Here is a 25,973-nt window from a genome sequence, read left to right on the forward strand (position 1 = left end):
GCATTTGCTTGTCTGTAAAGGATTGTATTTCTCCTTCACTTATGAAACTTGTTTGGCTGGATATGAAATTCTAGGTTGAAAATTCTTTTCCTTAAGAATGTTGAATATTGGCCCCCACTCTCTTCTGACTTGTAGAGTTTCTGCTGAGAGATCCACTGTTAATCTGATGGGCTTCCCTTTGTGGGAAGCCCGACATTTCTCTCTGGCTACCCTTAGCATTTTTTCCTTCATTTCAGCTTTGGTGAATCTGACAATTATGTGTCTTGGAGTTGCTCTTCTCGAGGAATATGTGGTGTTCTCTGTATTTCTTGAATTTGAATGTTGGCCTACCTTGGTAGATTTGGGAAGTTCTCTTGGATAATATCCTGCAGAGTGTTTTCCAACTTGGGTCCATTCTCCCTGTCACTTTCAGGTACACCAATCACATGTAGATTTGGTCTTATCACATAGGCCCATATTTCTTGGAGGCTTTGTTCATTTCTTTTTACTGTTTTTTCTCTTAACTCTCTTCTGGCTTCATTTCATTCATTTGATCCTCAATCACTGATACTTTCTTCCAGTTGATCAAATCGGCTACTGAAGCTTGTGCATTCATCATGTAGTTCTCATGCCTCATGGTGTAGTTCTGAAAAGAAATCACGTGTTAGGAGGCAGTTCCAAGATGGCTGAACAGGAACAGCTCCAGTCTATAGCTCCCAAAGTGAGCGACACAGAAGACAGTTAATTTCTGCATTTCCAACTGAGCTTTGAAGAGAGTAACTCTTCATGGAGAGAAAAACTCCTCATGGAGTTTTCAGCTCCATCAGGTCATTTAAGGACTTCTCTACATTGGTTATTCTTGTTAGCCATTCGTCTAATCTTTTTTCAAGGTTTTTAGCTTCTTTGCGATGGGTTCGAACTTCCTCCTTTAGCTCAGAGAAGTTTGATCGTCTGAAACCTTCTTCTCTCAGCTCGTCAAAGTCATTCTCCGTCCAGCTTTGTTCCATTGCTGGCCAGGAGCTGCATTCCTTTGGAGGGGGAGAGGCGCTCTGATTTTTAGAATTTTCAGCTTTTCTGCTCTGTTGCCCATCTTTGTGGTTTTTATCTACCTTTGGTCTTCGATGATGGTGACGTACATTGGGGTTTTGGTGTGGATGTCCTTTCTGTTTGTTAGTTTTCCTTCTAACAGTCAGGACCCTCAGCTGCTGGTCTGTTGAAGTTTACTGGAGGTCCACTCCAGACCTGGGTATCAGCAGCAGAGGCTGCAGAACAGCGAATATTCCTGAACAGCAAATGTTGCTGCCTGATCATTCCTCTGGAAGCTTCGTCTTAGAGGGGTACCTGGCTGTGTGAGGTGTCAGTCTGCCCCTACTGGGGGATGCCTCCCAGTTAGGCTACTCGGGGGTCAGGGACCCACTTGAGGAAGCAGTGTGTCCATTCTCAGATCTCAAACTCTATGCTGGGAGAAAAACTACTCTCTTCAAAGCTCAGTTGGAAATGCAGAAATTACCTGTCTTCTGTGTCGCTCACTTTGGGAGCTGTAGACTGGAGCTATTCCTGTTCAGCCATCTTGGAACTGCCCCCTAACACATGATTTCTTTTCAGAACTACACCATTACAATCATAAGTCCAGTTTATGCCATGGTTTGAAATCTCAGTTTCATATTCTTACTGTATTTTTATTTTCATCCCAGCTATAAAATATACTATGCTTCTCTATTTTCACTCTAAACTATAAACATTTCTTAGTATTATTCTATGTTTTATTTAAAAAGCAACCTGGGCTGGGCATGATGACTCATGCTTGTAAATCCAGCACTTTGGGAGGCCGAAGCTGGTGGATCACCTGACGTCAGGAGTTCAAGACTAGCCTGGTCAACACGGCAAAACTCTGTCTCTATTAAAAATACAAATATTCGTTGGGTGTGGTGGCATGCACCTGTAATTCCAGCTACTCAGGAGGCTGAGGCAGGAGAATTGCTTCAACCTGGGAGGCAGACCATTGCACTCCAGCCTGGGCAACAAGAGGTAAACTCTGTCTCAAAAAAAAAAAAAAAAAAAAAAAAAAAAAAAAAAAAAAAAACAAACAAACAAAAACAAAAAAACAAACAAAAAAGTCAACCTGGGAAACAGAAATTATTATGCTAACATTCAAAATGTAAATGTGTTCTCACTTCAGAGATTGAGGAAACTGGTTGGAATTTGTTTTGTAGGCTTCCAAAAGCCCAGAATTGAGTGGATCAAGGAACATTGTGACATAGATGAAGTCAAACCTTAGCATTTTGTTAATCACCCAATAGTGTTTTAGAGACCTAGGTCTCCGCATTGGGTACACATTCACCTCTCCTTTCCTTGTAGGACTCAAGCCCCAGAGCTTTTCTATCTTCCTTTTCTCTCTCTGATTCCACTCCTCACACCCTGTTCTGCTCTATATTAATCTAATAACCTAAGGACTGTATATGTCAACATTTGTATTAGAATAGGAACTTTTTTCAGAATCCATTGGCTATCTTCAAAGTGAGTAGAGGTGATATCTAAGGTTGGTGGCCTTAAGCCCAAACCCACTCTGCCTATACCTAGGAGTAGCTCTGCTGGGTCCACATTACAATATTTTATTTTTACTTAATCCAAAAATCAACTTCATTCATTCATAAGAAAGAAATTATGTGAAGGTACTTTATAAAATAAACTAGGAAGTCCTCAATATTAGTGTGAAAATGAAAAAAGATGGGATAGTCTCAGTATCAAAATCTTTCTTGCCCCTATGATGTGGTGAGCACTATATTAGAGAATTCACTAAAAAGTAGATTATGATCTATGCTTTCCAGTCACCAGCTGTTTGGTAGGAAATGCAGATACAAGTAAGTAATTGCAATAAGATATTTAAAATGCTGTAATTTGAGATACTAGATACATAGATGACACAAAGATAGAAGTGGTTAACTCTGTTGGTCGGGGCAGACAAGACTTCATGGGAGACCACTGAGTTAGATTTTGAAAAATGAACTTTACAGATGAAGAAAGTAATGAGGAGTTTTGTGCCAAGACGTGACGGCGTGAAACACATTTGCTTCTATTTTGAATAAAGAACTAGTTTTGCAAAGAGTTGAAGTCAATAGAAAATTCATTTTCATGAAGATAGTAGCTACCTCCAATATTCAGGGGATAGTGGCACTGAATCAAGCTTCAATACACAGCCATCAGTGGCATTGATAATGTGCAGTGATACACTTATTGGATCAATTAAATGGTATAATCACAGCTACTGTTCTGTCTACCTAGTTTCATTTTGTCCTGCCACTTTTAAAGCCTCACTCCAATCTTCCAGATTATTCCCTTAGTTATCCAATTTCCTTTCAATAATGTGTTTTCATTTTTGCTTAACATAGCAACAGTTAGTTTCTGCTGTACCTAGAGACACTGGCTCTTGCAGCAGTAAAGAACAGGAGTCTTGAATTTTGTGGCTGTTTTTTGCAGAGGTGGAACAGTTCAGAGTGATGTGCTTTTGTGTATTGCACTAAAAGACAGTTCAGTGGAGACACTGGGATTGAGGAGGTCTGTGGGACTAGGGTGTTGGGTAAATTATTCATATGAGTTTTGGAATTACTCATGACCATGACTGTATTTGGGATAATAAAGGTTTTTTTTGTTTGTTTGTTTTTGATGGAGTCTTGCTCTTGTTGCCTAGGCTGGAGTGTGCAATGCAGTGGCATGATCTCAGCTCACTGCAACCTCTGCCTCCTGGGTTCAAGTAATTCTCTTGCCTCGGCCTCCCAAGTAGCTGGGACTACAGGTGCCCACCACCACACTGAGCTAATTTTTGTATTTCTAGTACAGACGGGGTTTCACCATGTTGGCCAGGCTGGTCTCAAACTCCTGATCTCTGATAATCCATGCGCCTTGGCCTCCCAAAGTGTTAGGATTACAGGTGTGAGCCACCATGCCCGGCCGAGGTTTGGTGTTTTTAATGAATTTGGGTATTTGGCTGTATTAGTCTGTTCTCATGCTGCTAATAAAGATATACCTGAGACTGGATAATTTATAAGGAAAGAGGTTTAATGGACTCACAATTCCACATGGCTGGGGAAGCCTTACAATCATGGTGGAAAATTAAGGAAGAGCAAAGGGACTTCTTACACAGTGGCAGGCAAGAGAGCCTGTGCAGGGGAACTCCCCTTTATAAAGCCATTGGCTATCATGGGACTTATTCACTACCATGAGAACTGCACAGGAAAGACCCACCCCCATGATTCAATTACCTCCCATCAGATTTCTCCCATGACATGTGGGGATTATGGGAGCTAGTAATTCAAGAAGAGAGTTTGGTAGGGACACAGCCAAACCATATCATTTTTCCCCAGTCCCTCCCAAATCTCATGTCCTCATATTTCAAAACCAATCATGCCTTCCCAATGGTCCCCAAAGTATTATTATTATTATTATTTTGAGACGGAGTCTTTCTGTCACCTAGGCTGGAGTGCAGTGGCACATGATCTTGGGTCACTGCAACCTCTACCTGCTGGGTTCAAGCAATTCTCCTGCTTCAGCCACCTGAGTAGCTGGGACTACAGGTGCATGCCACCATGCCCAGCTGAGGTTTTAGTGGAGACGGGGTTTCACCATGTTGGCCAGGCTAGTCTCGAACTACTGACCTTGTTATCTGCCCGACTTAGCCTCCCGTAGTGTTGGGATTACAGGCGTGAGCCACTGCACCAGCCCCATAGTCTTAACTCATTTCAACGTTAACTCAAAAGTCTACATTCCAAAGTCTTATTAGAGACAAGGCAAGTCCCTTCCTCCTATGAACCTTTAAAATCAAAGGTAAGTCAGTTACTTCTCCACTACAATGGAGGTACAGGCATTGGGTAAATATATGCATTCCAAATGGGAGAAATTGGTCAAAACAAAGGGACTACAGGCTCCATGCAAGTCTGAAATCCAATAGGGCAGTCATTAAAACTTGAAGTTCCAAAATGATCTCCTTTGACTCCATGTCTCACATCCAGGGCACACTGATGCAAGAGGAGGGCTCCCATCACCTTGGGAAGCTCCGCCTCTTTGGCTTTGCAGGGTACAGCTCCCCTCCTGGATGCTTTCATGGGCTCACATTGAGTGTCTGCAGCTTTGCCAGTCCCATGATATGAGCTGTCAGTGGATCTACCATTCTGGGGTCTGGAAGACTGTGGCTCTCTTCTCACAGCTCCACTAGGCAGTGTGCCAGTGGAGACTCTGTGTGGGGGCTCCCACTATACATTTCCCTTCCAACTGCCCTAGCAGCGATTCTCCATGAAGGCTCTGCCCTTGCAGTAAACTTTTGCCTGGACATCCAGGTGTTTCCATACATCCTCTGAAATCTAGGAGGAGTTTCACAAACCTCAGTTCTTGATTTCAGTGCATGTGCAGGCTCAACACCACATGGAAGCCCCCAAGGCTTGGGGCTTACACCCTCTGAGGCCATGGCCTGAACTGTATCTTGTTTAGCCATGACTGGAGCTGAAGCAGCTGGGATGCAGGGCACCAAGTCTCAAGGCTGCACACAGCAGTGGGGCCCTGAACCCAATCCAGGAAGCCATTTTTTCCTCCTAGGCTTCTGGGCCTGTGATAGGAGGGGCTGCCATGAAAGTCCCTGACATGCCCTGCAGACATTTTTTTGCGTTTTCTTGGCTGGTAGCATTTGGCTCCTTGTTTCTTATGCAGATTTCTGCAGCCAGCTTTAATTTCTCCCCAGCACATGAGTTTTTCGTTCCTACTGCATTGTCAGCCTGTAAATTTTTCAAACTTTTATTCTCTGTTTCCTCTTGAACCCTTTGCCACTTGGAATTTTTTTCCCCCAGACACCCTAAATCATCTCTCTCAAGTTCAATGTTCCACAGATCTCTGGGGCAGGGACACCATGCCACCAGTCTCTTTACATAGCAAGAGTTTCCTTTAATTCAGTTCTCAAGAAGTTCCTCATCTCCATCTGAGACAACTTAGTATTGCATGCTTTGTCAGCATGGACCTTATTTTCCATATCACAATCAGCACTTTGGTCACAGCCATTCCATTCAGCAAGTCTCTAGGAAGTTCCAAACCTTCCCACATCTTCTTGTCTTCTGAGATCTCCAAGTCTCTATGAAGTTCCAGACTTTCCCACATTTTCCTATCTTCTTCTGAGCCCTCCAGACTGTTCCAATGTCTGCCTGTCACTCATATCTAAAGTCATTTCCACATTTTTAGGTATCTTTACAACAGCACCCCACAACCTGGTACCAATTTACTGTATTACTCTGTTCTCACACTGCTAATAAAAACACACCTGACACTGGGTCATTTATAAAGGAAAGAGGTTTAATGGACTTAGTTCCATATGGCTGGGGAGGCCTCACAATGTGGCAAAGATGAAGAAAGAGGAAAGGGACATCTTATATGGTGGCAGGCAAGAGAGCATTTGCAAGGGAACTCCTTTTTATTTTATTTTATTTTATTTTATTATTTTATTTTTTTGAGATGGATTCTCACTCTGCCTCCCAGGCTCACTGCAACCTCTGTCTCCTAGGTTCAAGTAATTCTCCTGCCTCAGCCTCTAGAGTAGCTGGGACTACAGGCATGTGCCACCACACCTGGCTAATTTTTTTTTTTTATTTTTAGTAGAGACAGGGTTTCACCATGTTGGTCAAACTGGTCTCAACCTCCTGACCTCAAATAATCCACCTACCTTGGCCTCCCAAACTGCAGTGCTGGGATTACAGGCATGAGCCACCGTGCCCAGCTTCCCCTTTATAAAACGGATCTTATGAAACTTATTCACTATCATGAGAACTGCATTCAACTGGGTTGAATCATGGGTCCCTCCCATGACACGTCCCTCCCATGACACGTGGGAATTATGAGAGCTACAATTCAAGATGAAATTTGGGTGGGGACATAGTCAAAGAGGGTAATAAATGGCAGATAGAGATGTTGAGAGTATGTAGTCAGGTGTCATGAGCCTAAAAGAAATTGCAAGTGAGTGACATTATGGTGTAAAAAGACACAAATAGGAATTAAGATGACTATCTACTCTCTTCCAGCCCTCATGGTGTTTTGGACATTTGAGAAAGCTATAGAAAACTCTATGAATGATTTATGAAGATGTAGAAGATGCAGAAAAAATTATTTATAAGGAAATGGGATTCCAGAAGGCAAAAAGGAAGAGGTGAAAAGGCAGCAATAGGGAATGTTGGTGTGAAGTATAGAATTACATCAGATTAAGAAATAAAAGGTGATAGATTATAGAAAGGGACTTTACTTGGCCAGTGTCATTGGATATCAAGGATGGGTAGCATGGCAGGCTAGAATTTTGAACAGAATTCTAGTAGAAAGATGTTTTTATGTTGGGACTAGGAGTCTATGAATGGTGGAGAGTTGCATTTAGAGCCTCTTATCAGTCAGCAGTGTTGCAATTGTTTGGACGTCTTGAGAGAAAATTGGTAAATATTTGTTTTGATTTTTCTGATTAGCTTAGCTTTAGGCCTGCCTTTCTCAACCTTGAGACTATTGACATTTTTTCCTGATAATTCTTTGTTGTAAGAGGACTCTCTTTTGCATTATAGAACAAGCGGCAGCAAACCTGGCCTTTATCCACTAGTTGTCAATGCACTATCCTCCCAGATGTGACAATCCCAGATATCTCCAGACATTGCCAAATGTCCCAGGTTGAAAACCAGTGGACTAAGCTCTTCTACAATTTTGCAGGGCAGGATGAAGTGGTATTAAATCTGAAATATTAATGACAGCTTTTATTAAAACTTCTTGGCTTAGGTGAGGAATTGTACATTGGAGTAGTAATATTCCAAAGCTAAATATTCCAATTACTGAAAATTACTTTTCAGGAAACTGTTGAAGTGTAATTCAAAAAATTCTAACAATTTCCTGTTGCTTACAGAATGAAATTCAGATTTAGCATATTAGTGAAGTTTTTTCCCAAGTAAGTTCTGCTCTTCAGCTCTGCTTCCACATTTACCTTTCTGTCAACCTTCCATTCATGGCATTTTCCCCAAATAATTTTTATAATTTCTCCTTTTATTTTTGCTCGTACTTTTGGTTGCATATTTCTCCACCATTATTTTCCAAAGAAATCTGGGTTTCAAGGCACATCCCAAATGACATCCCTGTCATGAATCCTTCTCCAATTCTATTGGTAGAATTTAATATCTTCCTCCCCTGCACTGAGGTGGTACAGTGTAATTTTATACTATTTAGTACATTCTATATTTTTATTGATGATACATTTTTTCCCTGGAATACAATGTCTCCTTATAAAGTGCAGATCCAGTTCTTTAATTTTAGAAAATTTTCTTGTATTATATCATTAAAAACTTCTTCTGCTCCATTTGCTGAATTGCTTATTCAGGAAAACTATTAATGTTTAGGTTGAATCATATTTCTACTCTGTGTCTTTATTGTCTTTCTAATTGTCTTAATCACTTGATTTTTAATGAATTTACTGTGATTCTATTGAGTGCTTTTCCTAGGTCTCACTTCGCATTTTGGATTTGTCTAGTCTGTTTCCTATTTATAAAAAAATTTACTTGTTGCATTTTAATGGTACTAATTTTATGTGTGTATGAAAAGTAAAAAACATGTCAAAAGGAATCCAAATACGTTTTTTATCCTCAGCCCAAAAGTAAAATCTTAAACAGCTTTTCTCTATTTTAAAATTTAATTATAAAACTGTGTTCTTCAATTTGTATTCTTAGCTTTACAATTACTCTCTAATTCTTATTCTGTATTTTAATAACTTTATCTCTGTGGATTTAAAAATATCAAATTTGTGTTCTGATTAAGTAATGATGCAGAAGAAAGTATTCGTGGAAAATTATCTTCATTATCTTTAGTTATATTTTTCCCCAGTATTTCTCATCCTTTCTCTTTTTTTTTCTTCCCCTCCTGCCGTTCTTTGCCTTTTTCCTCTTTTTTTTCCCCTTTGGTTGTTATAGTTTGCATATCTGACATTTCTTTTAACTGCTCTTTTTTAACATGGTCAGAGCCCAAACTCTATTTGACTTGCTTCTCACCACATATGAGACCTCTTAATCTTTCAAATGACAGTATTGCATGCTTAACCTATTTTTCTGAAACCTAAGGGCATGGCAGCATGCTTGGTAATTATCTGAAGTCATGTACAATTTGTTTGAAGAACTCAACTCCTCTCTCTCCCTCTCTTATCCAAGATTTCATTAATCTTCTGAGATACATCTATGCCACTTAGTTGGGAATCTTACCCCTTTGGGAGAGTCAAGAGAGAAACATCAGCCCTTCAATATGTTTCTCCCTAAAATGAAGTATTAATAAGATTTCCCAGGATTCTGTCTTTGTCTTCTTGCCATTTTTTTTCTCTGATCTGCTTATTGGTTAAGTTGGAATAGAAGAGGTGGAAGGGTAAATTTATAATTATGTCTAGCCACAAAGCAATCTTTTGTATCCTTCAGTGGATACTGCTTTCTAAACAGCTTTATTAAACTTTGATTGACATTCAATAAAACTGCAAATATTTAAAGAACACAATTTGATAAGTTTGATATATGTGTATAGCCAAGAAGCCATCACCATAATAAATATAATTATATATCTATCACTGCCCCAAATTTTCCATGCCCTTTTGTGACCCTTTCTTCCTACCTTTCCCTGGTATTCTCTCCTCCCTCCCATTCCAAGGCAACCACTGTCACTATAGATTAGTTTTTATTTACTAGATTTTCATAAATAGAAGCATATAGAATGCACTATTTTCTGTTTGGCTTCTTTAACTCGGCATGATTATTCTGAGATTCATGGATGTTGTAGTATGTATCAATCATTTATTCCTTTGTATTGCTAAGTAGTATTCCATTGTTTGGATATGCCAGAATTCACTTATTCATTCACATGTTTGATTTGGGTCTCTTTTTTGATATCTTGCATTTATCTACATAACTTTTAAACATGTGAAAGGCGGATTTTCCTCTTCTTTATAGATTTTATTTTCTGCTATTTTAAATACCTCTATAAATTTTTTGTTGATTGGCAGTCACTGTGAATTTTACTTTATTGAATGCTGGATGCTTTTGTATTTCTATACTTATTCTTGAGCTTTGTTCTGAGACACATGTTATTTTTGAGATGTTTTCCATATTGAGGTCTTGCATTCTAGCTTTGTTATGTGAGACTGGAACAGTGCTTAATCTATAGCCTATTATTCCCCACCAATGAGGTGAGACCCTCTGCATATTTTGCTCTATGCTCCATGAATTATGAGGTTTTTTTTCGATCTGACTGGTGGAAACAGACACTGTATCTGGCTCTGTAAAGTGGAAATTTTCCCCCAGCTTTGGGTAGTTTTCTCACATTCATGGGCTGACAGGTATCCAGCTGAATATACAACGGAGACATCTGGAGGTCATCAGAGTTGCCTCTGGATGCAGCTCTTTTCTGTTTGATACTCTGTCCTTAGATGTTTAGCCTCCTTGGTCTCGTTCCCTGGACTATCGACTCTGTTTGCCAGACTTATAGATTCTGGTGGGATCTGGCTGGGTTCCCTTCTTTCTGTGCAGCAACAGGAATATGCTTTCAAGGCAGCACATTGGCCTTGGGCTCACTTGATTTGCTTCTTATCTCTCTGGGATCACTGAAATTTATTGCTTCAAGTCCAGTGACTTAAAATCTGATGTTTTATATAATTTAATAAATGTTTTTGGTTGTTCGTCCAGATGTAAAAGAGATACTTTTGTTTTCTCTGGAGAGTATGTCATGAATTGTGCCCTTCTCAATGTTCTGTTGCAGTTAGTAAAATTTTTATTGAATATCAACATTAAAAAACATATAGCTATTATTGGAGTGGAATTCTATGATTTGCTTTTTATGTAGTTTGTATACCCTAATGTTTTTATTTAATTACGCATATGTCTTTATTACTAGATTTTATAATCCTGATGTCAGCTAAGACAGCTTAAAATCTACAAATGATTGACTTGAATCCCTATTCAACATCTTTTAAGACATCCAATTCTCTTTGCCTCAGACCTATGCATTAGTGCACCAAAGTTGAAACTGTACCTTTGTATGAAGAGAAAGAAAGGAAGGAAAGAAGAAAGCAAGGAAAGAAGAAAGAAGAGAGGTAGACAGGGAAAGAGAGAGGAAGGCTTAATCTTCCAAAACCAGTGTGGAAAAATCTTCATTTTAAAGCCTAGTTTAGGAAACTGACATCTATGAAGAGAATGTCAATATAAAGAGTTCAGGGCTGAGATAAGGTTACACCTAAGGTATTATTGGAGACAAAATGAGGGAAGCTGGTGTTGTTATTCTAGGTGAAGAAAGATGGTAATGGCATAAAATTATGAACCACATATATGTATAGAATTTTTATTTTTATTTGCCTAGTAGCTTTCACTCTCTCTCCTTTGTGCTACAGATTGCAGTTCTTGGATCAAAGGCATGAAATAATTAATCTATCCTATTCTCCTTGGCCACATGGTTGTCCTGTGGAGGTAGCAAGATTGGAGATAAGTGAGGACTTTCCATATAAAATAAGTGAATCTACTCCTCTCTATTCCAGAAATTTCTTTTCTTTTCTTTTCTTTCTTTTTGAATTCACTCTTGTTGCCCAGGCTGGAGTTCATTGGCATGATCTCGGCACACTGCAACCTCTGCCTCCCGGGTTCAAGGGATTCTTCTGCCTCAGCCTCTCAAGTAGCTGGGATTACAGGAGTCCACCACCACACCCAACTAATTTTTTGTATTTTTAGTAGAGACGGGGTTTTACCATATTGGCCAGGCTGGTCTCGAACTCCCAACCTCAGGTGATCCACCTGCCTCGGCCTCCCAAATTGCTGGGATTATAGGTGTGAGCCACTGCACCCGGCCTATTCCGGAAATTTAAGCCTTGAGCAAGCACATGGAAACCAATGGCAATTGGTATTTGTGCTGAGTCATTTGTGGCCAGCTCTCTAGAGAGGTGATTCGTGTCTTCCAAGGGTTTTGCATTAATTAATCTAGAATCCATTCAGTGAGCTCCATTTTCACTTAAGTTAACCAGCTTTTATTTCCATTTATTTAAAACTAAAGAAATTTCTCTAGTAGAAGCTATGAGCAATTTGGTATTATGAGCAGACAAAATTTAAGTATATGATGAAAACTGAAGCTAAATAAGTGAGTGGGGCCAGGTCATAGAGGGCTTCTTTTTTCATGTTATATACTTAGTATTTATTTTGTAGCTTACAGAGTTTTAGGAAATAAAATGAAGACTCTGTCAAATTTTAGTTTTTGATCAATCATTCTGACAGCATTATTAAAGATGGACTTGAAGAGAATAAACCTTGAGAGGGAATGAACAATTAGATTCTATTTAAGCTAAAAGATATAGAAGATCTAAACTAGAATATTAGTTTTCTATTGCTTGTTAAAACAAATTACCACAAACGTAGTGAGTCATAACAACACAAATTTATTATCTTATAGTTCATAGGTTAGAAGCCTAACATGTATCTCACTGAGTTAAAATCAAGGTCATCACAAACCATGTAAGCTAGAAGATGATGGTGTAAAATATTTATATATTGAAAGAGAAAATACCCACCGGCTTAAAATTTTGTTTAAAGGAATTGATATTTTAAAGCAAAGGAGAAATAAAAACTTTCTCAGGAAAAAATAAAGGAAATTTGTCATCAGTAGACCTGCCTTGCAAGAAATGGTAAAAGTTCTACAAAGAGAAGAATGGCATTACTAAGAAACTTGGACATATATATGTAAAAATGAAGAGCATTAAGAAAGGAATAAAAAAAGGTAAAATAAATAGTTTTAATTTTCTTATTCCTAATTGGTGTTATAGATAACTGGGTTCAAAATAATAATAGCAATGATGTGTCGAATGATTACAGCTATGGGCAAGTAAAATAAATAACAGAAATGTAAAAAAAAAAACTGGAAAAAGAAATAGGACGTATTCTACAATAAAATAACTTGCATTACACATGAATTAATATACTGTTACTTGAATATGTACTTATATTAATTGTAAATATATACTGCAAAATCTATAAAGATCACTAAAAATATTTTTAAAAAGGATGATAATATTCTAAGCAAATAGAGAACATGGAATCATATAAAATGATCAGTTAAAATTAGAAAAGACAGAACGAAAGGGTAATATAAAAAAGCAAAAAATAGGCCTGGCACGGTGGCTCATGCCTGTAATCCCAGCACTTTGGGAGGCCGAGGTGGGCGGATCACGAGGTCAGAAGATCCAGACCATCCTGGCTAACACGGTGAAACCCCGTCTCTACTAAAAATGCAAATTAGCCGGGCGTGGCGGCGGGCACCTGTAGTCCCAGCTACTTGGGAGGCTGAGGCAGGAGAATGGCGTGAACCCAGAAGGCGGAGCTTGCAGTGAGCCGAGATCGCGCCACTGCACTCCAGCCTGGGCAACTGAGGGAGACTCCGTCTCAAAAAAAAAAAAAAAAAAAAAAAAAAAAAAAAACAAGTGCAATAAGTGCAATGACTGTTTTAATAGTTACCAATATGGTAAATATTAATTAATCTGTAACAATAATTACTTTTTTTTTTTTTTTGAGACGGAGTCGTGCTGTCACTCAGGCTGGAATGCAGTGGCATGATCTTGGCTCACTGCAACCTCGGCCTCCTGGATTCAAGCATTCTCCTGCCTCAACCTCTCGACTATCTGGGACCACGAGCACACGCCACCATGCCTGATCATTTTTTTTTGTATTTTGGTTGAGATGGGGTTTCACCATGTTGCCCAGGCTGGGCTTGAATTCCTGAGCTCAGGCAATCCACCTGCCTCGTCCTCCCAAAGTGCTAGGATTACAGGCATGAGCCACTGTGCTTGGCCAATTACTTTATATGTGAAAGGTCTGAATACACCAATTACAAGACAGAGATTGACCAAGTAATTAAAAAACAAGATTTAGGCCAGGCGTGGTGGCTCATGCCTATGATCCCACCACTTTGAGAGGCCGAGGCAGAAAGATCACAAGGTCAGGAGATTGAGACCATCCTGGCTAGCACGGTGAAATCCTGTCTCTACTAAAAATACAAAAAAATTAGCCGGGCATGGTGGTGGGCGCCTGTAGTCCCAGCTACTCAGGAGGCTGAGGCAGGAGAATGGCGTGAACCTGGGAGGCAGAGATTGCAGTGAGCCAAGATTGTGCCACGGCACTCCAGCCTGGGTGACAGAGAGAGACTGCGTCTCAAAACAACAACAACAACAACATAAAACAAGATTTAACTATATGTTATCGACAAGAAATGCACTGTATAAAACACAAGATGCATTAAAAGTAAAGAGATGAAAAAGTAGCAATATTAATTTCAGAAAAAGCAGATTTAAGAACAAAGAAAATTATTAGAAATTAAGAAGGATATTACATAAAGATAAGGGGTCAATTCAACAAGAAGACATAACAATCCTTAATGGGTATTCTCCTACCACGATAGCCTCAAAATATAGGAGGCAAAAATGGAAAGATCTGCAATGAGAAATAGACAAATTCGCTATTATAGTTAGAGGCTTCAACATCCATCTATCTATAATTGATAGATACAGCAGGCAGAAAATTAGTAAGGATATAATTGAACTAAACAGCACCATCAATCAAGTGGATCTAATTGACATTTATAGAATATTTCATTTAACAACAGCAGAATGCACACATTTTTCAAGGTCACGTGTAACATTCACCTAGATAGACTACATTTGAGGTTATAAAACACACATCAACACATTTAAAAGACGTATAAAGACGTATTTAAAATCGTATAAAGAATGTTCTTAGAACACAATGGAATTGAATTAAAATCTAACAGATAGATAGCTGTGAAATATTATTTGGAGGTTACACAACACACTTTTAAATAACACATGGGTCTGAAAAGAAATTTCAAAAAATATTTAAAATATTTTGAACTAAATGAATAAGAAAAGTCTGAAGAATGCAACAAAAGCAGCACTAAGAGGGAAATTTATAGCATTAAATGAATGTATTAGACAAGAAGAAAGACCTAAAATCAATAGTCTAAGTTTTCATCTTCGGAAAATAGAGAAAAAAGAGCAATATCTATAAAACTGAAAATAGAAAAACAGTAGATGGTATCAATGAAGCCAAAATGTAGTTCTTTGAAAATATCAATGAAATTGAAAAAATCTCTAGTTAGGCTCACCAAAGAAACCAAACAGAAGACACAAATTACTAATATCATAAATGAAAGAAGGGCCATTATTACTAATCTTATGGACATTAGCAAGATACTAATAGAATATTATGAATGACACTATGGCCCACAAATTTGATAACTTAGGTGACATGGACCAATTTTTTGAAAGTCATAATCCATAAAACCTCAACAAGGTAAACTACATAATTTGAATATGTGCATGTCAATTAAAAACATGTAATCTATAATTAATAACCTTTCAAAATGGAAAGCACCAGGCCCAGATGGGTTCCCTCATAAATTCTACAGAACATTTAAGAAAGAAATGATATAAATTTTCTACAGCATCTTTTAGAAAATGGAAGCAGAATGAACAATTCCTAATTCATTATATAGGGCCAACTTTAACCTTATATCAAAACTGTATAAATTACACAAAAGAAAACTATAGACTGAAATCTCTCATGAATATTAACATCTTCAACCACATATTAACAAACCAGATCCAATAATCTAAAGAGAGAATTATAAACTATGACTAAATAAAATTTTCTCCAGGTATTCATAACTGGGTCAGCATTTGAAAATCAATTAATGTAATCAATCACATTAATGATCCAAAGAAAATTCACATAATTATATCAACAGATGCAGACAACAACTGACAAAATGTAACATTCTTTTTTGATACAAACTCTCAGCAAACTAGGAATAGAGGTGAACTTCTTCAACTGAGTGAAGAAGGTTACAAAAAACTTACAGCTAATGTCATATTTAATGGTGAGAAACTAGGTACTTCTTTTTCAAAGATTGAGAAAAAGCCAGAGATGTCTATTCTCACTACTGTTATTCAACATAGTACTGAAAGCCTGAGCCAATTCAATAAGACAGGAAGAGGAGATTAAAATATATGATAGGGAAAGAAGAAATAAAACTGTATATTTGCAGATGACATAATCGCCCATGTAGAAATCTCCCCCAAATTGCCAAAAATTCCCTTCTGGAACTAATAAGTGAATATAGCACAGTTGCAGTGTGGAAGGTTAATATACAAAAGTCAATTGCTTTCCTGTATACTAGAAATAAAAAAATGCAATTTGCAATTAAAAACCTAATAGCATTTATAAATCTGTATTATTCTATTCTCACATTGCTATAAAGAAATACCTGAGACTGGGTAATTTATAAAGAAAAAGTATTTAATTTGCTCACGGTTCTGTAGGCTGTACAGGAAGCATGATGCTGATATCTGCTTGACTTCTGGGGAGGCCTCAAAAAACTTACAATCATGGTAGAAATTGAAGGGGGAGCAGGAATATCACATGGTAAGAGCAAGAGCAAGAGAGGAAGGGGAGAAGTGCTATGTGCTTTTAAGTAATCAGAGCTCATGAGAACTCATTCACGATTACAAGGGCAGTATCAAAAAGATGATACAAAACAATTTATGAGAAATTTGCCCCCATGATCCAATCATCTCCCACCAGGTCCACCTCCAACATTGGAAATTACAATCCAACATGAGATTTGGGTGGGGACACAGATATAAGCCATGTCAATATCTAACAAAATATTTATAAGATCTCTATAAAAAAACTACAAAACTCTGACAAAAGAAATAAAAAGACAGATAAATAGATATCTGTTTTGTGGATAGAAAGACCCAATATTATTTAGTGTCAGTTCTTTCCCGAACTGAGCTATAGGTTCAAGCAATTTTTTTTAAACTTTCATTTTAGATTCAGAAGTACATGTGCCGATTTGTTATTTAGGTAAACCCAAGTCACAGGGGTTCTTTGTACAGATTATTTTGTCACCCAAGTACTAAGCCTGGTAGTCTGATCCTCTCTCTCCTATCACACTACTTTCTCAGGTAGCCCCCAGTGTCTATTGTTCCCCTCTTTGTGTCCATGTGTTTTCATCATTTAGCTCCCACTTATAAGTGAGAACATGCAGTATTTGGTTTTTTGTTCCTGCATTAGTTTGCTAAGCATGATGGCCTCCAGCTCCATCTATGTTCTTGCCGGGGACATGATCTCATTTTTTTTTTTTATGACTGCATTGTATTCCACAATATATATGCACCATTTTCTTTATCTACTCTACCACTGATGAGCATTTAGATTGATTCCATGTCTTTGCTATTGTGAATAGTGCTGCAGTGAACATACACGTGCATTTGTCTTTATGGTAGAATGATTTATATTCCCTTGGCCACATACCCGGTAATGGGATTTTTGGGTCAAACGGTAGTTCTGTTTTTAGCTCTTTGGGAAATTGCCACACTGCTTTCCACAATGGTGTAATTAATTTACACTCCCAAGAACACACCAACAGTGTATACATGTTCCAATTTATCGGCAAACTTGCCGGCATCTGCTATTTATTGACTTTTTAGTAATAGCTGTTGTGACTGGTTTGAGAAGGTATCTTGTGGTTTTGGTTTACATTTCTCTAATGGTTAGTGATATTGAGCTTTTATTCATATGTTTGTTGGCCACATGTATGTCTGCTTTTAAAAAGTGTCTGTTTATGTTCTTTACCCACTTTTTAAAACTTTGAATTTAAATTCAGGAGTACATACACAGGTCTGTTATAAAGGTAAGCTTGTGTCATGGTGGTGGGTTGTATAGATTATTTCATCACCCAGGCATTAAGCCTAGTACCTATTAGTTATTTTCCTTAATCCTCTGCCTCTTCTCACCCTTCAACTTCCAATAGGATCTGGTGTGTGTTATTTCCTTCTATGTGTTCATGTGTTCCCATCATTTAGTTCCCGCTTACAAGTGAGAACATGGCAGTATTTCGTTTTCTGTTCCTGCATTTGTTAGCTAAGGATATTGACCTCCAGCTTTATCCATGTTTCTGCAAAGGACATGATCTCATTCTTTTTATGGGTGCATAGAATTCCATGGTGTATATGTATCATATTTTGTTTATCCAGTTTTTGTGAGTAGTGCTGCAGTGAACATACACATGTGTGTATCTTTATAATAGAATGATTTATACTCCACTTGATATATACCCAGTAATGGAATTTCTGGGTTGAATGGTATTCCTATTTCTAAGTCTTTGAGGAATTGCCACACTGTCTTCCACAATAGTTGAACTAATTTACACTCCCACCAACAGTGTATAAATGTTGCCTTTTCTCTGCAACTTAGCAACATTTGTTATTTTTTGACTTTTTAATAATAGCCATCCTGACTGGTGTGAGATGGCATCTTATTGCGGTTTTGATGTGCATTTCTCTAATGATTAGTGACATTGAGCTTTTTTCCATATGCTTGTTGGCTACATGTATGTCTTCTTTTAAAAGGTGTCTGTTCATGTCCTTTGGTCACTTTTTAATAGGGTTGTTTGTTTTCTATTATAATTATGTTTAAATTCCTTATAGATGCTGGATTATAGACCTGTTTCAGATGCATAGTTTGCAAATATTTTCTCCAACTCTTTCATTTCCTGTTTACTCCATTGATTGTTTCTTTTGCTGTGCAGCTCTTAAGTTTAGTTAGATCCCATTGGTCAATTTTTGCTTTTGTTACAATTGCCTTTGGTGTGTTTGTCATGACATCTTTGCCAGTTCCTAGATCCAAAATGGTATTGCCTAGGTTGTCTTCTTGGGTTTTTGTAGTTTTATAGTCTACATTTAAGTCTTTAATCCATCTTGATTTGATTTTTGTATGGTATAAGGAAGGAGTCTAGTTTCTTCTCCATACGGCCAACCAGTTATCCCAGCACAATTTATTGAATAGGGAGTCCTTTCCTCATTGCTTGTTTTTGTCAACTTTGTTGAAGAACAAATGGTTACAGGTATGCATCCTTATTTCTGGGCTCTTTATTCTGTACCATAGGTCTTCGTGTCAGTTTTTGTACTAGCACTATGCTCTTTTGGTTACTGTAGCCCTGTAATATAGTTTGAAGTCAGGTAACGTGATGCTTCCAGCTTTGTTCTTTTTGGTTAGGATTGGCTTGACTATTTGGGCTTTTTGGTTCAACATGAATTTCAAAATAGTTTCTTCCAGTTCTGTGAAGAATGTCATCACTAGTCTGACAGAAATTTTATTGAATCTGTAAATTGCTTTGGACAGTGTAGCCATTTAAATGATATTTAGTCTTCATATCCATGAGCATGGAATGTTTTTCCATTTATTTGTGTTATCTCTGATTTCTTTAAGCAGTGTTTTGTAATTCTTGCTGTAGAGATATTTCATCTCCCTGGCTAGTTGTATTCCTGGTATTTTACTCTTTCTGTGGCAATTGTGAATGGGATTGCATTTCTGATTTGCCTCTTGGCTTGGCTGTTGTTGGTATATAGAAATGCTAGTTATTTTTGTACATTGCTTTTGTATCCTGAAACTTTGCTGAAGTTGTTTATCAGCTGATAGAATTTTTGGGCTGAGACTATGGGATTTACTATGCATAGAATTATGTTACCTTCAAACAGAGATAGCTTGACTTTTCTCTCTCTTCCTGTTTGGATAGCCTTTATTTTTTTCTCTTGAATCCTTTCTGGTCAAGACTTCCAATACTATGTTGAATAGAAGTGGTAAGAGAAGGCATCCTTCTGTTGAGTTGGTTTTCAAGGAGAATGTTCCCAGCTTTTGCCCCTTCAGTATGATGTTGACTGCAGGTTTGTCATAGATGGTTCTTGTTATTTTGAGGTATGTTTCTTCAATACCTAGTTTATTGAGAGTTTTTAACATGAAGGAATGTTGAATTTTATTGAAAGCCTTTTCTGCATCTATTGAGATAATCAAGTGTTTTTTGTCTTTAGTTCTGTTTATGTGATGAATCACATTTATTGATTTGCACATGTTGAACCAAACTTGCATCCCAGGAATAAAGAGTACTTGATTGTTGTAAATTAGCTTTTTGATGTACTGCTGGATTTGGATTGCAAGTATTTTGTTGAGCATTTTTGCATCAATGTTCAACAAGTATATTGGCCTGAAGTTTTCTTTGTTTTTGTTGTGTCTCTGCAAGGTTTTAGAATCAGGATAGTGGTGGCCTCATAGAATAAGTTGGGGAGGATTCCCTCCTCGTCAATTTTATGGAATAGTTTCAGTAGGACTGATACTTCCTTTGTACATCTGGTAGAATTTTATTTTGAATTCATCTGTTCTGGGCATTTTTAGTTGGTAGACTATTTATTACTGATTCAATTTTGGAGTTCATTATTGGTGTGCTCAGGGAATAAATTTCTTTCTGCTTCAGTCTTGGGTGTATGTGTCTAGGAATTTATCCATCTCTTCCAGGTTTTCTAGTTTGTGTGCATAGAAGTATTCATAGTAGTCTCTGGTGGTTATTTGTATTTCTGTAGGGTCAGTGGTAACATCCCCTTCATCAATTCTAATTGTGTGTGTTTGCACTTTCTGTCTTTTCTTCTTTATTACTCTAGCTAATGGCCTATTGTATTAGTCTGTTCTGACACTGCTGATAAAGACATACCCGACACTGGGCAATTTACAAAAGACAGAGGTTTATTGGACTTACAGTTCCATGTGGCTGGGGAGGCCTCACAATGACGGCAGAAGGTGAAAGGCACACCTCAAATGGCAGCAAATGAGAAAAGAGAGCTTGTGCAGGGAGACTCTCATTTTTTGAAAACCATCGGATCTCATGAGATTTATTCACTATCACAAGAACAGCACTGGAAAGACCTATCCCTGTGATTCAGTTACCTCCCACTGGGTCCCTCCCACAACACATGGGAATTCAAGATGAGATTTGGGTGGGGACACAACCAAACCATGTCAGCTATGTATCTTACTAATTTTTTTCAAAAAAACCCTCTTTGATTCTTTAATGTTTTGAACAGTTTATCTTGTCTCATTCTTCAGTTTAGCTCTGATGATGGTTATTTCTTGTCTTCTGCTAGCTTTGGGGTTAGTTTGCACTTTGTTCTCTAGTTCTTTTAGTTGTGATGTTAGGTTGTTAAATTGAGATCTTTCAAAGTTTTTGATGTGAGTATTTAGTGCTATAAATTCCCCCTCTTAACACTGCCTTAGCTGTGTATCACAGATTCTAATATGTTTTATCTTTCTTCTCATTAGTTTCAAAGAACTTCTTGATTTTTTCCTTAATTTCATTATTTACCCAAAAGTCATTCAAGAGAAGGTTGTTTAATTTCCATGTAATTGCATGGTTTGGAGTGATTTTTTTTTCAGCCTTGATTTCTATTTTTATTGTGTTATGTTCTGAAAGTGTGTTTGGTGTGATTTTGGTTCTTTGCATTTACTGAGGATTGTTTTATGTTTAATTGTGTAGTCAATTTTAAAGTATGCACCATGTGATGATAAGAAGAATGTATATATATTTTTATTTTTTAAAATTAATTAATTAGTTTTTTTGGAGAGTTCTGTAAAGGTATATCAGATCTATTTGGTCCAATATTAAGTTCAGGTCCTGAATATCTTTGTTAATTTTCTGCCTTGATAATCTGTCTAATACTGTCAGTGGAGTGTTGACATCTCCCACTATTATTGCATGGAAGTCTATGCCTTTTTGTAGGTCTCTAAGAACTTGCTTTATGAATCTTGGTGCTCTTGTGTTGGGTTCATATATATCTACAATAGCTAGATCTTCTTGTTGAATTGAAGCCTTTGCCATTATGTAATGCCTTTCTTTGTCTTTTTCTAAATCTCTGTTGGTTTAAAGTCTGTTTTGTCTGAAATTAGGGTTGCAACCTCTGCTTTTTTCCCCGATTTTCATTTGCTTGGTAGACTTTTCCTCCATTGCTTTATTTTGAGCCTATGGGTGTTACTGTTTGTGAGATTGGTCTCTTGAAGACAGTGTCACATTGACTTTTGGTTTTTTTTCCAGATTGCCACTCTATGCCTTTCAAATGGGGCAGTTAGCCTGTTTACATTCAAGGCTAGTATTATTATGTGTGGATTTTATCTGGTCCCGTGTTGTTAGCTGGTTATGATTCTGGCTTGTTTGTGTGGTTGCTTTATAGTGTCACTGGTCTGTGTACTTAACTGAGTTTTTATATTAGCTGGTAATGGTCTTTCCTCTCCATTTAGTGTGCCTTTCAAAACTTCTTGTAGGGTGGGTCTTTGGTAATAAACTCCCTCAGCATTTGCTTGTCTGAAAAATATCTTATTTCTCCTTTGCTTAGTAAGCTTAGTTTGGCTGGATATGAAATTCTCGGCTGAAGATTCTTTTCTTTAAGAATGTTGAATATAGACCTCTAATCTCAAATGGCTTGTAGGGTTTCTGCTGAGAAGTCGGCCATTATCCTGATGGGCTTCTCTTTGTAGGCTACCTGCCTTTCTCTCTAGCTGCCTTTCACATTGTTTTTCATTTTGACCTTGGCAAATCTGATGATTGTGTGTCTTGGGGATGACCTTCTTGTGTGCAATCTTGCAGGGGTTCTCTGTATTTTCTGAATTTGACTGTTGCCCTCTCTGGTGAGGTTGAGGAATTTTTCATGGACCATATCCTGAAATATATTTTCCAAGTTGTTTGCCTTTTCCCCATCCCTTTTAGGGATGCTATTGATTCACAGATTTGAGCTCTTTATATAATTCCACATTTCTCAGAGGTTTTGTTGATTCCTTTCCAGTTTTTGTTATTTATTTTTTGTCTGACTGTCATATTTCAGAGAGCCAGTCTTCAAATTCTGAGATTCTTCTCAGTTTGGTCTATTTTGCTGTTAATACTTGTGCTCACATTGCAAAATTTTTGTCATGTGTTTTTCAGCTCTATCTTATCAGTTAGGTTCTTTTTCACACTGGCTATTTTGTCTGTCAATTTCTGTATCATTTTATTGTGAATTTTACTTTCCTTGGATTTCCTTTGTTGTTCTCCTGAATCTCAATGATCTTCATTCCTATCTATATTCTGAATTCTATTTCTTTCATTTCAGCCAACCCATCCTGGTTAAGAACCCTTGTTGGAGAACTAGTGCAGTTGTTTGGAGGACATAAGACACTGGCCACTTGAGTCACTGGAGTTCTTGCATTGGTGCTTTCTCATCTCTGCATGTGGGTGTTCCTTTAGCTGCAGTGTAGATTGAGCATAATCAGTAGACTTCCTTTCTGGATGTTTTCACAGGGCCAAGGCTTTGTGCAGGGTCTTTATTTGTAGCTGATTTCTTGTCTTTGGTTTCACAGAGGGGTGTGTTAGTGAGGTATTTTTGACATTGAAGCTTTGGTATGTGATTCAGTAGGTGGCACTTAGGCATAGTCAGCAGTTGGTAGATTCTTGCTCACTTGTGTAGCTCCCCTGTGTTTCTTCACAGTTCTAGCTCTCAATGCTCTGAAAGTGTGGGCTCCTCTCCCACTTGAATGCTGGCTATTGATCATGACTTGGTACTCCTGGGCTGCCCACTGCAGCTCTGGGGTAATGTTTCCTCCCGAACTTTGAGGTAGCAGAGGAAGCGACTTTAGTAATGGTTGTGTCAAGGGTCTTTTGTTGTCTCCTGGGGGCTCCACCCCAGAGAGATGCAGGTCAGCAATCACACAGTGTAATAAGCTTGGGATGGGGAATATGTGCTGTGGGTCCAAGTCAGAGGTTCCCTGCCTGGTGATGAACTGGGCAGGTGGGTTAGATCTGTGTGAGATGAACTGGCCTCCTCTCCTGATGCAAGCAATTTCTATCAAAATCCCAGCCACTACTTTTTTCTTTTTGATATTGGTAAACTGATTCTAAAATTTATATCCAAAAGTAACAAACTTTGAATAGGCAGTGCAATATTGAAGAAAATGAAAGGAGGAGGACAGGCTGGGTGCAGTGGCTCACGCCTGTAATCCCAGCACTTTGGGAGGTCAAGGCAGGTGGATCACGAGGTCAAGAGATCGAGACCATCCTGGCCAACATGGTGAAACCCCATCTCCACTAAAAATAGAAAAATTAGCTGGGCGTGGTGGTGGGCACCTGTAGTCCCAGCTACTCAGGAGGCTGAGGCAGGAGAATAGCTTGAACCCAGGAGGCAGAGGTTGCAGTGAGCCAAGATTGTGCCACTGCACTCCGGCCTTGCAACAGAGCGAGACTCCATCCAAAAATAAATAAATAAATACATAAATAAATAAAATAAAATAAAATAAAAAAGAAAGAAAGTAGGAGGACAGACAGTACTCAACTTCAAGGCTTACTATAAATCTATAATTAGACAGTGTGGAATTGGTGAAAGAATAGACAAGTAGATCTGTGCAGCAGACTGGTTAGCCTCCAAATAGACACAAGCAAATATAGTCAAGTGATCTTTGACACAGGAGCCAAGTCAACTCAGTGGAGAAAGGATAGTCTTTTCAACAAATGATGCTAGAACAATTGGTCATCTACATGCAAAACAACAAAAATATCCAGACACTGACCTTACACCTTTCATTAAAATTAATTCAAAATATATGACAAATCTAAAGCTAAAATACTAAACTATAAAACTTCTAGATAATAATGTAGGAGAAAATCTAGATGACTTTGTGGTTTTGTGATGAGATTTTAGACATAACACCAAAAGAATGATCCATGAAAGAAAAATATTGATAAGTTGGACTTTATTAAAATTTAAAACTCCTGCTCTGCAAAAGTTACCTTCAAGAGAATGAGAATACAAGCCTCAGACTGGGAGAAGATATTTGCTAAAGACAGCTGATAAAATATTGTTATTCAAAAAATACAAAGAGTTATTAAAACTCAACAATAAAGACACAAATAACCCAATTAAAAATGGGCAAAATACATGAAAAATCACCCCATCAAAGAAGATACACAGATGTCAATAAGCTTATAAAATGATGTGTGATACCATATGTCATGAAGGAATTGCAAATTAAAACAACAATGAGATACCGCTGTCTAAAATTTATAAAAAATATGATAGTACCAAATGCTAGTAAAGATGTGGAGCAACTCTTATTTTTCGTTGGTGGGAATGCAAAATGATACAGACATTTTTTTAAGGTGGTTTAGTAATTTCTTGCAAAGCTAAACACAGTCTTATAAAATCCAGCAATAAGAGGATGGACAGTACTCAACTTCAAGACTTACTATAAAGCTATTATAATCAAGACAGTGTGACCACTGGTGAAGGAATAGACAAGTAGATCAATGCAGTAGAATAGTTAGCCCCCCAATAGACACACACATATATACTCTAAAAATGTACTTGTAGGTATTTACTCAAATGAGTTGAAAACTTATCCACACCAAAACTGCACATGAATGTTTATTGCAGGTTTATTCATCATTGCTAAAAACTGGGAGAAACCAAGATAGCTTTCAAGAGGTGAATGGGTAACTAAATTGTGGTGCAACCACACAATTTATTCAGCAGTATTATTCAGCAGTAAAAATAAATGAGTTATGAAGCCATACAAAAACATGATAGAATATTTAATGAATATTGCTTAGTAAAAAGAGGCAACCTGAAAAGACTATATACTCTATGATTTCTACTCTATGACATTCTAGAAAATGCTAGAGAGACAATACAAGATTTGTGGTTGCTAGATTTTCAAGGGAAGGAGTGAGTTGACTAGATGGAGCACAGGACATTTTTAGGGGAGTTAAATCATTCTTTATGATACCTTATCAAGGAATACATGCGATACATTTGTCAAATCCCATATAATTGCACAACATAAAGAGTAAACCTTAGTGTGAACTGTGAGATTTAAATAATAATGTATCAATCTTGGTTCATCAATTGTAACACATGTATCACATGAAGGCAAGATGTTAGTAACATGAGTAACTGAGAAGCAGGGAGAAATGGTTTGTGGGAACCTTTTGTACTATCTGCTGAGTTGACTGTAAAACTAAAACTTCTCTAGAAAATAAACTCCCGTAATTTTTTAAATAATTAAGGTGTTGGG

This window comes from Rhinopithecus bieti, unplaced genomic scaffold, assembly GCF_001698545.2.
Source record: "Rhinopithecus bieti isolate Rb0 unplaced genomic scaffold, ASM169854v2 scaffold_110, whole genome shotgun sequence".
Lineage (NCBI taxonomy): Eukaryota > Metazoa > Chordata > Mammalia > Primates > Cercopithecidae > Rhinopithecus > Rhinopithecus bieti.